The following is a 15,673-nucleotide window of genomic DNA, read 5'->3' on the forward strand; positions in this document are numbered from 1 at the left end:
GCCCGGAACTCCAGTGGCACAGCGTTTCTTGGAGCTGCAGATGGAGTCGGGACGCCGGAGGGAAGATTGGGGCTCCCCACCGGGCGATGAGGGTGCCGGCCGCCCTGCGCCTTCCCACCGGACCAGCGGCGGGTGCCTGGAGTACACGTGGAGAGCGAGGCTGGTTGGGCAGGTAGGGTGGAACCCTCCGCCAATCTCAGGAGTGGCGTGGGCTGGATCGGGATTAGCCACGCTCACCTGCTCCTCCACCGCTGACCGGGATCCCAGCGCGGTCCTGAGCGCGGAGACTGCCCTGGAAAGGTCCTGGGACACCTGCACGGAAAGAAGAGCAGGGTCCGTAGAACATTACAGATCAGAAACAGGCCCTTCGGCCCTTTGACTCTACCTCGTGAAAACCCAACACTGGAGAAACTCGGCGGGTTAAACCGTATCCTTTATCCAGCAGAGAGGTACCTGACAATGTTTGGCCCTTGATCCCCCTCATCAATGTATGAGCGAAAGTCTGTGGTTCTCGTAAAAACACCAGAAGGGAGAAACTCAGCAGGTCAAGGGGGTCCGGGAGAAACTCAGCAGGTCAAGGGGGGTCCGGGAGAAACTCAGCAGGTCAAAGGGGGGTCCGAGAGAAACTCAGCAGGTCAACGGGGAGGGGTCCGGGAGAAACTCAGAAGGTCAAGGGGAGGGGGTCTGGGAGAAACTCAGCAGGTCAAGGGGGGTCCGGGAGAAACTCAGCAGGTCAAGGGAGGTCCGGGAAAACTCAGCAGGTCAAGGGGGGTCCGGGAGAAACTCAACAGGTCAAGGGGGCTCCGGCAGAAACTCAGCAGGTCATGGGGGGTCCGGGAGAAACTCAGCAGGACAAGGGGGGTCTGGCAGAAACTCAGAGGGGGCCTGACCTCGCCAGGACCGTTGCCCACTCCCCCTCCCTGCCGCAGGCCGACCCGCAACTCACGGTGACGGGGCCGCTGATCCGCCGAGATGCCGCCCTGCAGCGAGAGCCGATGCCCCCGCACTGTCGTTGTCCAACCCGATCATCCGCAAACCCCGCCCTCCCGCACACAGGCCTGAGTAAGGATTATGAACTTTAATCTCAGGATAAAACGATCTTCCAATAGTTTCATGTCACAGTGATCAATATATTCCTGGTTAAAAATGGTCCTGCACCTGGATACAAGCTCATTAGGCATAAAACTTGAAAAGTGTGTAAATCAAAGGATATCTGTACCAATGGAAAAAGGGCATGGCAAATAACCCTGCTAGAGTTCATGCCCACAATCAGTCACCCATTGGATTGTTTCAGGAATCATGTTATTCTCCCACATTCTCAATAGCCCTCAGATTTTACTATTCGACAGCACACTAGCAACATTTGACAAATCCTCTATAGAGAAATATTATTGATTGAATATTTTATTTCTCATTTGTTAATGCTTCTGAAAAGAGTTTATCCAAAACTATTATTAAACATTTATTTTAATAAGAAAAAGTTTAACATTACATATGTTGAAAGAAGAGAAAACATGCAGATGTTGTTGAAAATTTTCAATAAATATTTAGTTCAGCCCTCGACTTAGTCCAAGTTTTTAATTTTGGCCCTCTGTGAATTTGAGTTTGACACCCCTGCCTAGAGTGACCTTATAGAGATTTACAAAATCATAAGGGACCCTGATAATGTGAATGTTCAGACCCTTTTTCTCAGGATAGATGATTCTAGAACTAGAGGGCATTGTTTGAAGGCGAGAGGGGATAGATTTCGGAGTGACCTGAGATGCAACTTTTTCACTGAGAGGGTGATCTGTATCTGGAACAAGCTGACAGACGAATTCCGACATTTCTCATTCGAGCAGAACCTTTGCTTGCAAGCTGAAAGGACAGAGCAGAGCTGAGGCAAGAAGTTAATTGGAGATTGTTTTATTGAGGAAATGGAAAACATTGCAGCTCCCAACAAGCAATTTTAAAATATATTCATCAGTAACTGGAGATAAAGGTTCCCACTTCAACTCTGGATTCATTATAAAAAAGTTCACTGGGTTCCAAACAACTATTAGCAGAAGAGTTGGTGGTAACAAAATCAAAAGGTTCACAAGCTGCCCCCACCCAGCTACACAACATTTGTGTCGCTTGATCCGGCTTCAGTCCCAGAGTTCAACCTTTCATATCCTAATGCATGTTTAACAAACTCCTGGGTTGGAGCAGAACAAAGTAAACCAGGTTCAACACAGAGAAAACCTCCTTGTACACTGTCTGGACCAACACTCCGATGGTCACAGAGCTGTGGAGGATGTGCATGTGCTTGCACAGCTTTCCTACCATGTCCTTCACAAGAATTAATGGGGGAGAAAATTTGCAGAGTCCTGGCAAGTAGTCTTCCTGCAGACGTGAGCCCATCTCTATGGACCACCGTGTACCTCGTCTACCTGGGTATCTACCCTAATACTGCCAAGAAAGCCTTGTAGGCAAACCAGTAGGAGTTGAGGCAAAAGTCATCTCTCGGGGTGCTGGACATGACGAGGCTGAGTGCACAACAAGTCATAAACCAGCTGATGGCTTCCATCCTGTGGTTCCATCATCTTCTTTTGCCACCAAGATCCAGAATAAGCTCATCAACTGTTCATAGGGAACAAGGGCTCATTGTGTATCTGCTGAGGTTCTGAATAAGGTGATCAATGATTTGTGCACCTAGCTGTACTCTCTGGTGACACACAGGAGACTACAGATGGTGGAATCTGAAGCTGAACACAATCTTTGCCCTGAGGCCCTGCAGAGGGACATTCAGATTGAACATTGTCCCAATGACGACAACTGACAGTGTATATTCTCAGCTAGGGATCTAACATTCAGGATGACGTGCAGCTGCCAAAGAATTTGCCACTCCTCTCATAAGTTGGTTGTCTTTTTACTAGAACATTTCTAGAGTCTAGTACACCTCCATTCAGGGTCTCCCACATTGTTGAAGGAGATTCTGGGGAGAGATCAGACAGAGGAAGAGCCAACCTCATAGTATGGCTTGTGACTGAAACTAGCCACCCCAGTAGAGTGCATGACAAGGGGGCACATGGCAGTGGATTCATCCCAATCAAGATGAACCCCATTGCTATCACAGATTTGTGGACGATATCCATATCATTTCAACTACACAAGGATTTGAGATCACAGAATGTTCCACAGGAGCTAGTCCCAGAACACATTTGCCAGCTGTTGGAAATTACTTCCACGCCTTTTCACACCTCATGAAAGAGTGTCCAGAATGGGTTGCTCCTCTTCCTCAATATATCCCGTCAGACCCATGGAACTTGTCCACTTTACTGCTCCTCAAAGGACCCAGCACTGCCTCGTTTTTATCAAAATACTTCAACATATGAGCCTACTCCTCATAATGTTCCCTGTCAGTTTCCATGCCTTTTTCCTTGGTAAACATTAATGCAAAATATTCATTTAGTACCTCACCCACTTCCTCTATCTCCAAGTATAAATTCTGACCTTGAATGGTCTCATCCATTCCCTGGTCATTCTCGTACTTCAATGTAAGTACAAAATGCCTTGAGATTTTCTTCAATCTCACTCATCAAGGGCATCTCATGCCTCCCTTTGGCCTTCCTAATGCCTTGCTTGAGCTCTTCCCTGCAATCTTTTCCTCCAGGGCTCTCATAGCTTCCTGAACCTTACACATGCTTCCTTTTCGCTTGACTAAGTTCACAACCACTCTCATTATCCAAAGTTCTGACTTGGCCATTTTATTTGAATATTTTATTTAACATTTTCCATATATGTAGTAATCAAGATTAATATAGTAATACATGATCCAGAAAAAAAATTTCAAAATTACATACATGATGGCATTTACCCCTCCCTAAGAATATAACCAATATAAGAAGTATAGTTTATATAAAAGAGAAAGAAAAGGAGAATTTTATGATCTTCTTGAGCTACCCTAAATTCCTTAATTTCCAAATCACTCTTGCTTCAGCAAGAGGTTCTATAACTAAAATAAATAAGGACATCCTTGTCTACTTGACCTCACCAACTGAAACGGTGCAGATATTTGTTCATTAGTCACTACTTTAGCTTTTGGATTATTATAACGTCCTAATCCAGTTCACTAAATTCAATCCAAATCTGAATTTTTCCAGCACCTGAAACAAATATTCTCACTCCAAGCTATCAAACAGTTTTTCTGCTTCTAGAACCAATGCTGCACTCAATTCTTCTCTTTTTTTATGGTAAGTGAATTATATTAAGTAATCTAGCTACATTTTCAGATGTTTGTCTCTTTTTAACAAAATCTGTTTGATCCATAATTATTAATTTAGGAAACAATTTAGTCATTCTATTTGCCAAAATTTTTGCAACAATTTTATAATCCACATTTAATAACAAAATAGGTCTATAAGATGAAGGCTTTTAAGGATCTCTATCTTTTTTAGGAATCACTGTAATTATTGCCATTGAAAATGATTCTGGAAGAGTATGGGTTTCCAAAGCTTGATCTAATACTTCCATAAAAATAGGAATTAATAAATCTTTAAATTCTTAATAAAATTCAGCCGGAAATCCATCCTCACCTGGGGACTTGTTACTATGTAATGAACTTTTAGCTTCTCTCACCTCTACCTGAGTTAAAGGAACTTTCAGTTCAGTTCACTCTTCCAAACTTAATTTAGGTAAAATTATCTGTGATAAGTATCTATCTATTTTATTTTTGTCTTTTAAAGATTTGGAGTTATATAGTTTCGAATAAAAATTCTTAAATGATTCATTTATTTCTTGAAGTTCATAAGTAACAACATTAGTATCCTTTTTAATTACACTAATTGTTCTCAAGACCTGTTCCAGTTTTAATTGCCAAGCAACTACTTTGTGATCTCTCACTTAATTCATAGCATCTTTGTTTTGTACTTGTGATGGCTTTCTCTGTTCTATTAGTTTGTAATGTGTGTTATATTGAAGTTTTTGTATTAATTGATTGCCTAGGCAATCTTCATAACCTTGATTTTGAAGGTCCTTTTCTAAAACTGTTATTTCTCTTTCAAATTGATCACTCTCTCTCATATTTTATTTTTTAATTTAGAAGTGTATAATTTGACCTCTTAAATATGCTTTCAAAGCCCCTCATATAATAAACTTATCATTTATCGAGTTCAAATTTATATCATAAAATGTCCAAATTTACATTCTGACAAACCCACAAATGTATTTTTTTCAATGATGAAGAATTCAACCTCCATCTTTAAATTGTTTTCTCCTTATCAGGCATTTCCATTGTTATTAATAAAAGCAAATGATCAGATAGAATTCTCACTTTATAATCAGGTTCAAAAATCCTAGTTGCATTTGTGCTGAGATTAAAATTAAATAAATTCTAGAGTAAGAATCATACCGACTTGATTAAAATGAATAATCTTTCTCTCTAGGATGAATCCTCCATACATCTATTAAACTCAAATCTCATTAAGACCATTGTAGCTTTTGCTGCTTTCGTTCTCATCACAACTCAAGTAGAGTTATCTAACAAAGGATTGAAACAAAAATGAAAATCCCCTTCTATTACCATATTATTTTGTGCCTCTGCCAAATTAAGAAATGTTTCTTGAATAAATTTCTCATCATCAATGTTTGGAGCATATGGATTTTAAAAAGTCCACAATTCTGAATATATTTGACAATGCACCATTACACATCTCCCCAATGGGTCTGTCACATTTTGAATTTGAATTGGAAGATTCATTTTTTATGAAAATTATCACACCTCTTGACTTAGAATTAAATGAAGAAAATATCACGTGTCTAAATCAATCCCTTTCTAATTTCAAATGTTCTTTTTCAGTCAAATGTGTTTTTTGTAGAAAACCCACATCAATTTCTATTTTGTAATATAAATGTAACACTATCTTCCTCTTTACATTTCCATTTAATCCATTAACATTAAAATTTACAAACTTCATTACCTTGCTCATCTTGCTAAAGTATTATCCATCCCCTTCCATTACCTCCCCCTGCAAGTCTCCTCCTATTTCCATTGTTTAATATCCTATGTATCAGTATGCATTCCGTTCAGTAATCCAAATAGATGAAAAAAGACAAATATATAGTCCCACACTTACAACTATATTTATATAAAAGAAAGCCCATCTTGTACGTGTTGTTTAAATATACAACACTACCTCCCTTCATTTCACAGATTGTGACCAGTCAAAAACACAAACATGATCCTGCAGCAATCAGCACTTTCCACTCTTCCCAATCTCTTTGGCACATTTAATACAAAACACTTTAATTGTTTAGTTATCCACAACTAAAATAACTTTGAAGAAAGACGAGAAAAAAGAATAATTCTTATTTTAATTCCTTTAATCTTACAAACTTCCCCTTTTCCAATAATAATAAAAGAGGAAAAAAGAAATAGTTCATCGCATCAGAGACACATTAAGGTTAAAAAGATCCCTGGCAAATTCTTCTGCTCGAGCAAAATTGGAAAATAATCTATTTTGATCTCCAAGTGCAAAAGTATTCAAAGTTGCAGGGTAGCATAGGATCTTCATCAAAAAGAACTTTCTTAACCAGATTGGTTTCCTTCATTCTCTTCAATAAATTTTCACTTGGGTCAGGATAAAATAAAATTCTATTTTCATCTCATTGAAGCAGGCCTTGCCATTCCTTTGCCCCTTTCACAGCAAGACTTAAAACCTTCTCTCTCTCGTGATAACATAAAAATTTAATGAATATAGGACATGGTCTCTGATTTGGAAAAGGTTTTGGTCTCAGAGCTCTTTTAGCTCTTTCAATTTCAATTGGAATTTCAAAATTTTGCTCTCCCAAAACTTCAGGAATCCATTCTTGAAAAAAGTGAAATGCATCTGGACCTTCTTTTCCTTCCAAAAGGCTGACTATTTCAATATAATTCCTTCTGCTGAAATTCTCCAGTGCATCCACTTTCTCTAGAAGCTTTTGATTAAACCAGTGGTTGTATTTTCCACGTCGATACCTTATCTTCAACATGTTCACTTCCTCCTGTACTCTTGTAATTTTCTCATCCATTTTCTCCAATTTCTTCTTCATTTTATTCACAATCTCCAACACTTTATTAGTTTTTTCTTTTTTTTCTTCTTTCATTTCTGCCTTCAATCCCTCTTTCATTTCCCCTTCCATTACTTTAAAATTATGCATTATAATTGTGGTTAAATCTACTTCAGCCTGTGAAATAGTTTTAACTTATTTAATTACCTCCTCTTCCTGTTGTTCTTCTTCTTATTCAGCTACAGAACCTCCCCTGGATCCTGACTCTTCATGTGTAACTTCTTGCGCATGCGCCATTCAGGTCCATGTTTTTCTCTGACACCATCTCTCTGTTGTTGCGGGGAGGTGACGTTGGTAGAAGGCCCTTCAAGAGGATCACTCATATGGGGAGCAGCCCGAGCACTAGCTTCCTGCTTCGACATCAAGGAAGGCCTCACATCCCTACTCTTCTTTTCTTCTTGTCAGGCATCCAGATACAACTGTAGTAGTTTATCTTTATCCGGAGGAATTTTTAATGAAAAGTAGAAGTATTTAAATATTTTGAAGGAATTAATTCATTTAAAACTACTTAATAAACACTTTTTTAAGTCAGGTCCTTGTGTGTTGATCCTATGGTATCACGATGTCCCCCTGATCTTGCCAGCCTTGTCCCTCCTTCACACTGGAACATGTTGGTCCCTGGTCATTAATAAGTTGGTCCTTAAACAACTCCCATGTCAGTTGTGGGCTTGTCTGATACCTGCTCCCAAGGATCTCCCCCAGCTCCTGTATAAGCTGTCATAATTTCCCCTCCCCCAATTTACCACTTTCCTACCAAGCCTGAGTTTATCCTGGTCCATAACTACCTGAAGAAAGAGTGATCACTATTCCCAAAATTTTCCCCCACTGAAACTCCCATCACCTGGCCGGGCTCATCTGTCAATATAAAGTCTAGTGTGTCCCCATTCCTGGCTGGGGTATTCACACGCTGCTTCATGAAATTCTCCTGCACAAACTGAACAAATTCTGCCCCATTTAAGTCTCTGGCACCAAGGACATCCCAGTCAATATTGGGGTAACTCCTTTCCCACTACAACAACCCAGTTTTCCATAATTGGTCTACATATCTGTTCCTCCACATCCCAGTGGCTATTGACAAGTCTGTGGTATCGCCCTGTGCGAGTAGATGCACCAGTGAGGAAGCTTGGCCAGTGAACTGGCAACAGGTATAGGTAAAAGTCACCACTTGGCTCGGGTATTGGATACAGTTCTGAATGCCTTTCCACAGAACTAGTCATAAAGCACAGATGATCTCCATGCTTTGAGACCAGTTCATCACTTCTGTCCCGCCCCTTGCATTTCTCATGATGTAGAAGATCATGGTTTATTTCTTCTGGGGAAAGAGGAAGCTGGGGATACTTGCTGCCGTTCTGATCTCCCAATGGATGAAGGGAATCAAGTTGCTGGTGTGTACCCACAACCATGTGGCAAATCTCCACTCTCAGCCCCTGCAGAGAAGCCTGTATGTGGAGCATCCTCCCAGATGATGAGCACGCTGGCACATTTCTTTCACGGGGACGAGTTGTACAACTTTGGAGGAGTTGGACAGCATAGTTAACTAGGCAGTCAGGGCAACACTATTACAGCAACCCAGGTCTGTCTGTAGGAATCTGTCCTCCAGGTGAGGTCTGTCTGTAGGAGTCTGTCCTCCAGGTGCTCTGCTTTACCCCCATGTTCCAAAGATGAATGGGGTTTGTAGATTACCATTAATCAGTCATATAAGCATATTTGGAAAGAAGGGGCTCGTGCTGTATTTCTACATTAAACCTTCTTCAAATTGTTCAATTCCCCAACTTAAACACAAGTCCTCTAGTATGTGGCATTTTTACCCTGGAGAAAATATTCTGACTGCTTACCCTATCATTGCTCTCAAATTCCATCAGGTGTCCTCTGCAACATTCCTGAAAAATCAACCAACCTCTGCCCATAATTCATTCTCTATAATCAAGGAAACTTCACTGGAATCCTCTTCTGTACCCTTACCAAAGTCTCCACAACCTTCCTGCACCAAGACGACCAAATTGCACATAATTCTTTCAACTTTCACTTGAAAGGAATTTCGGCAGGAGCAAGTTATGACAAGGACTGCACAAGGTAGAGGGAGTTGGAGTGTCAGGTGGAGGTAAAAGGTGAAGCAGTAAATCCCAGAGGGTAAATCACAGGATCTACCCTTGTTATCCCCAATGAGAAGTGGGGAAATGTGAAAGATGCTGGTTGGAATCTTGTCCCTTTGAGGTTCAGAGGAGCAGATAAGACCAATGTGGATTGACATCATGTGTTCTATAAAACCTAAAGATGATTCTTAAGCCTGTACCTCATCATAAATGAATGAGGCAGTTGTGGCCTCCAACATACAATCTGACTACAATGAAGCTTTGGAGTGCTCCAACAGGCAGGAAGCTCCAGACACAACGACATAGCCCAACATGCTGAAGTTAAGGAGGTGTTACTACGTGCTCCAGACCAGTGATACCTGCATGATGGTTGGAATTGGGAATTTCTGCTCAAACCACATTATCTTCACATCTCCAAATTACCAGTTTTGATCTGAGTGAAATTCATCTTTCACAAACCACAAAAGTAAAAAGGAGCTTCCTCTTGTTTCAGTTTTATTAAAACTGGTCTGTGTATTTTTACGTTTTTGAGAAAGTTAATGAAAGATTTCTTAATTTTGTAATTTACCAGATGTGGGTATGTTGCAAGGAAGCAGATTATCTTCAAATGACTGTGGACTAATCAGATTATTCCTCCTACTGAAACCGTTTGAAACAATGTGTGGGTGAAGCACCGTCCCTGACCTTTGCAGATATCCACTACACTGTGTGTAGTCATCATACTTCATTCACCAATGCAGGAGTCTCCCAAATCACCTGCTCCCCATTGAAACACATAACTACAATCAGACATTCAAGACCCCCTCAATCAGACATTCAAGACCCCCTCAATCGGACATTCAAGATCCCCTCAATCGGACATTCAAGACCTCCTCTCCGTTCCATTTCCTGCTCTTCTTGAGTCTAGGACAATATTTGGTTAATTTGTATTTATGAAATCAAGGTTTTGTACTGAAACTCAGCCCTGCTTGCATGCTTGTATTGTAAAGCCCTGCTCACCCCACCTCTAAATCTTCCTGCCTTGGCCCTCTCTATTTTATTCACTCAAGCCCTAACACCTCTCCCCTTCTCTAACCCCAACATCTCCCATCTGTGACCACCTCCAGCCCTTATATCTTCCATCTAGGACAAGAGGGCACAAGCTCAGGATTGAAGGGTGCCTGCTTACTACAGAGGTGCAGAGGAATTTTAGCCAGAGGGTGGTCTAACTGTGAAATTTGTTGCCACAGGTCATTGGGTGTATTTAAGGAAAAGGTTGATAGGTTCTTGATTACCCAGGGAATCAAAGGTTATGGGCAGTGGGGCTGAATGGGAAATGGATCAGCTCATGATTGAATAGCAGGGCAGAATCCAATAACCCAGTTCTGCTCCTATGTATTATGGTCTTATCTGTGACCCCTCTTCCAGCCCCCACACCTCTCCCTGTGACATTCCAGCCCCTACACCTTTCCCTGTGACCTATCGCAGCCCCTACACCTCTCCCTATGATCCCCTCTATCCCCCCACCTCTCCCTGTGACTCCCTCCAGCCCCTACTCTGTGACCCCCCTCCAGTCCCTACGCCTCTTCAAGATCTTTGAGCTCATCAGCTCAATCTCTATGAGGTTGAGTCATTGATTTTTGGCAGAAACTGAGCAATTGGCAATAACAACAAAGCAGAACAGGTTTGGAATTGGTTTCTGTTCATTGGTCAGCACTCTGTGCTGTATCTCTTGATCTGATAGCACCCACACACCAAACCTGCTCTCTCACATAATTCCCTATTTCACTTTCAAACAGTGCATCAATTTGGAAACTTTGAAGAATATTGCTGCTCTGTAAAGCAGATGCACACAATTGCTCTCTTTGTTGGGGCTTTCGAAACAACCAAAAGCAGGGTTTGAAAACACCACCAAAGATACCCAAACAGAATGATGAGTGGGTTGTCATGACTGCACCATTAGCAGGCGATAAATAGGTCACACTAGAGATGAAATCTGCAACTCCCAAACATCTAGTTTTCTACCATCTTCATCCCACACTAGGAACCAAGCTTCATCACATTCTCCTGTAAACTCACTTATTCCTCAACAAATATGTGTTTTTTAAAAATCATCCTTTTTTAACTTGGCTGCCGATCTGCTGTGAATCTCAGCTTGCAGCATCTGAGCCTGACTCTGTGTTTGCTTCCCTCTTCACTGGGACATGGGTGTTGCTGACAAGTTCTACACTTATTGACCCTGCTGAGGACAACGGCAGAAAAAGTTGTGTGTGTGTGTGTGTGTGGGTGCGTGTGTACACGTGTGTACTGCCAGAAACACATACAGCCCAAAGTTCACCTTCAGTTGCTTCTGCCGTGACCTTTCTTCCATCACAAGGTCAAAAGTGGGATGCTCAGTAATTTCAATTCCTCTGCAAATAAAGCTGCTCAAGCCTGTATCAGGCAAGTCCTTGACAAGGGCTGGGGGGAGTAGTAACAATGAGGCCACACAGATGCCAACTAATTAATTATATTATCTGTAGGCAAGATTGTAAAAGCTCCTCTTGGCATTCAATCACATTACCATCACCAAGTGGCTAGCTAACATTGTCTTCTGACACATCATTGATTAGAAACTGGACAGTACATAAACACACTGGCAAATGAAGTGAGTAACCTCCACTGCACCCTAACTTTCACACCATCTACAAGGCACATGTCAAAAGTGTGAAGGGAAACTATCCATGACCAGATGAGTGCAGTGCCTCTTTTGTAAGGCAGCAAGAGTGAGAGACCATCTGGTCATTGGTGCACCTTTAGCAATGAAGGACCATGATTATGCACCTCCCAGCATTAGGCCCAGCACTGGGGCCAAGTTGTGGCATCATGAAATGAGTGAAACACGGAAGTCTGCAGATGCTGTGATTGTAGTAAAAGTACACGTCAAATGCTGGAGGAACCCAGCCAGTCTCGCAGCATCCATAGGAGGTAAAGATATATCGCTGACGTTTCGGGCTTGAACCCTTCCTCAAGGAGGAAGGATTCAGGCCCAAAACATCATTACTGTAAGACTGGCCGAGTTCCTCCAGCATTTATAGTAGAAACAGTCAGTCAACATTTATCAAAACGAAGATAGAATTGATTGACCTGCACCATAAAGGAGGAAAGAAGCTGGAGGGGCCCAGAGTACAGGACAGAAGGTGAGAGAAGTGGAGAGGCAATGTAGAGGGCAAGACCATCAGGACGAGAGTGAGGAAAGAAAAGTTATCGAAGAAGAGGAAAACATAAATATAATAGGTGAAAAGATAAGTAGAGTGGAATAAAATGGGGTAGGGGTTACCCAAAATTAGAAAAATCAATGTTCATACCATAAGGTTTAAGATTGTCCAGAGGGAATGTAATGTGTTAACATTGAACATCACAATACAATTCCTTCGCCCCACACTGACGGAATCTACTCAACTATCTATCCCTTCCTCAACCTCTATTTTTCTTGCAACCATGTGCCTGACCAAGAGTCTTTTAAATGTCCTTATTGTTCCAGCCTCTACCACCATTCAATGCAACCCACAATTCTCTGCGAAAAATTTTTTTATCCTTGATACCACCCCTATTACTCACCTTGTACAGATGTCATCCAGGGAAAATGGTGCTGCCTCCCCACCTTAAAAACGCCTCTCATAATCTTGTAGACTTCTATTAAGTCACCTCTCATCCTTCTTACTTCTCATAAGACACTCTCTCTATAGTTTCTGCATCCTTCCTGTAATGAGCCAACCAAGTGTGATCTAACCAGAATCTTATAGATCTACAACATCACCTCTCGACTCCTGAACTCAATCCCCCGACCACACCTATCTGAAATGAATTGACTTCAATGGTTGGTAAGACATTAGAATCTATGCTTAAGGATGAGGATTCAGTGTACTTGGAGGCCCACACTAAAATAGGCAAATGTCAGCATGGTTTCCTGAAGGGCAAATTGTGCCTAACAAACTTTTGGAATTCTTTGAGGAAGTAACAGGAAGTACGGATAAAGGAGTCAGTGGATGTGGTTTTCCTGCATTTTCAAAAGGGCTTAGATGAGCACTCATGGTAATACTGGAAAAATACAAGGTGGATAGAAGATTGGCTGACCAGCAGGAGGTAGAGAGTGGGGAATAAAGGGGCCTTTTGCTGGAGACCAGTGGGGTTTCTCAGGCCTCAGTGTTGCTGGTGACCAGTGGGGTTACTCAGGGCTTGGTGCTGCTGGTGTCCAGTGGAGTTCCACGGGGCTCAGTGCTGCCGGTGATCAGTGGGGTTCCTCAGGGCTTGGTGCTGCCGGTGACCAGTGGGGTTTCTCAGGGCTCAGTGCTGTCGGTGACCAGTGGGGTTCCTCAAGGCTCAGTGCTGCCAGTGACCAGTGGGGTTCCACGGGGCTCAGTGCTGCCGGTGACCAGTGGGGTTCCTCAGGGCTCAGTGCTGCCGGTGACCAGTGGGGTTCCTCAGGGCTCAGTGCTGCCGGTGACCAGTGGGGTTCCACGGGGCTCAGTGTTGCCGGTGACCAGTGGGGTTCCACGGGGCTCAGTGCTGCCGGTGACTAGTGGGGTTCCTCAGCGCTTGGTGCTGCTGGTGTTCAGTGGGGTTCCACGGGGCTCAGTGCTGCCGGTGACCAGTGGGGTTCCTCAGGGTCAGTGCTGCCGGTGACCAGTGGGATTCTTCAGGGCTCAGTGCTGCCGGTGACCAGTGGGATTCCTCAGGGCTCAGTGCTGCCGGTGAACAGTGGGGTTCCTCGGGGCTCAGTGCTGCCGGTGACGAGTGGGGTTCCTCAGGGCTCAGTGCTGCCGGTGACCAGTGGGGTTCCTCAGGGCTCAATGCTGCCGGTGACCAGTGGGGTTCCTCAGGGCTCAGTGCTGCCGGTGACCAGTGGGGTTCCACGGGGCTCAGTGCTGCCGGTGACTAGTGGGGTTCCTCAGCACTTGGTGCTGCTGGTGTTCAGTGGGGTTCCACGGTGCTCAGTGCTGCCGGTGACCAGTGGGGTTCCTCAGGGCTCAGTGCTGCCGGTGACCAGTGGGATTCTTCAGGGCTCAGTGCTGCCGGTGACCAGTGGGATTCCTCAGGGCTCAGTGCTGCCGGTGACCAGTGGGGTTCCTCAGGGCTCAGTGCAGTCGGTGAACAGTGGGGTTCCTCGGGGCTCAGTGCTGCCGGTGACCAGTGGGGTTCATCAGGGCTCAGTGCTGCCGGTGACCAGTGGGATTCTTCAGGGCTCAGTGCTGCCGGTGACCAGTGGGATTCCTCAGGGCTCAGTGCTGCCGGTGACCAGTGGGGTTCCTCAGGGCTCAGTGCTGTCGGTGAACAGTGGGGTTCCTCGGGGCTCAGTGCTGCCGGTGACCAGTGGGGTTCCTCAGGGCTCAGTGCTGCCGGTGACCAGTGGGGTTCCTCAGGGCTCAGTGCTGCCGGTGACCAGTGGGGTTCCTCAGGGCTCAGTGCTGCCGGTGACCAGTGGGGTTCCACGGGGCTCAGTGCTGCCGGTGACGAGTGGGGTTCCTCAGCTCTTGGTGCTGCTGGTGTTCAGTGGAGTTCCACGGGGCTCAGTGCTGCCGGTGACCAGTGGGGTTCCTCAGGGCTCAGTGCTGCTGGTGACCAGTGGGATTCTTCAGGGCTCAGTGCTGCCAGTGACCAGTGGGATTCCTCAGGGCTCAGTGCTGCCGGTGACCAGTGAGGTTCCTCAGGGCTCAGTGCTGTCGGTGAACAGTGGGGTTTCTCGGGGCTCAGTGATGCCGGTGACCCGTGGGGTTCCTCAGGGCTCAGTGCTGCCGGTGACCAGTGGGGTTCCTCAGGGCTCAGTGCTGCCGGTGACCAGTGGGGTTCCTCAGGGCTCAGTGCTGCCGGTGACCAGTGGGGTTCCTCAGGGCTCAGTGCTGCCGGTGACCAGTGGGGTTCCTCAGGGCTCAGTGCTGCCGGTGACCAGTGGGGTTCCTCAGGGCTCAGTGCTGCCGGTGACCAGTGGGGTTCCTCAGGGCTCAGTGCTGCCAGTGTCCTGTGGGGTTCCACGGGGCTCAGTGCTGCCGGTGTCCAGAGGGGTTCCACGGGGCACAGTGCTGCCGGTGTCCAGTGGGGTTCCTCGGGGCTCAGTACTGCCGGTGACCAGTGAGGTTCCTCAGGGCTCAGTGCTGCCAGTGACCAGTGGTGTTCCTCAGGGCTCAGTGCTGCCGGTGACCAGTGGGGTTCCTCAGGGCTCAGTGCTGCCGGTGACCAGTGGTGTTCCTCAGGGCTCAGTACTGCCGGTGACCAGTGAGGTTCCTCAGGACTCAGTGCTGCCGGTGACCAGTGGGGTTCCTCAGGGCTCATTGCTGCCGGTGACCAGTGGGGTTCCTCAGGGCTCAGTGCTGCCGGTGACCAGTGGGGTTCCGCGGGGCTCAGTGCTGCCGGTGACCAGTGGGGTTCCATGGGGCTCAGTGCTGCCAGTGACCAGTGGGGTTCCTCAGGGATCAGTGCTGCCGGTGACCAGTGGGGTTCCACGGGGCTCAGTGCTGCCAGTGACCAGTGGTGTTCCTCAGGGCTCAGTGCTGCCG

The 15,673-nt window shown here is 45.2% G+C and overlaps 1 protein-coding gene across 11 annotated transcripts in view; it reads right to left on the reverse strand.

The window, feature by feature from the left end:
* The window catches only part of lpp (LIM domain containing preferred translocation partner in lipoma), a 294,099-nt gene that overhangs the window by 135,695 nt on the left and 142,731 nt on the right, over positions 1 to 15,673 (reverse strand). The window contains exon 1 of one of the 11 annotated variants that reach the window (XM_069897676.1): positions 238 to 310. The exons of the other annotated variants lie outside the window; for them this stretch is intronic. The gene's annotated coding sequence lies outside the window, so the exon portion shown is untranslated. Of the gene's footprint in view, positions 1 to 237; positions 311 to 15,673 lie in introns of those variants that run through there. 11 annotated transcript variants of the gene reach the window in all.

This window comes from Narcine bancroftii, chromosome 9 (assembly GCF_036971445.1).
Source record: "Narcine bancroftii isolate sNarBan1 chromosome 9, sNarBan1.hap1, whole genome shotgun sequence".
Taxonomy (NCBI): Eukaryota; Metazoa; Chordata; class Chondrichthyes; order Torpediniformes; family Narcinidae; genus Narcine; species Narcine bancroftii.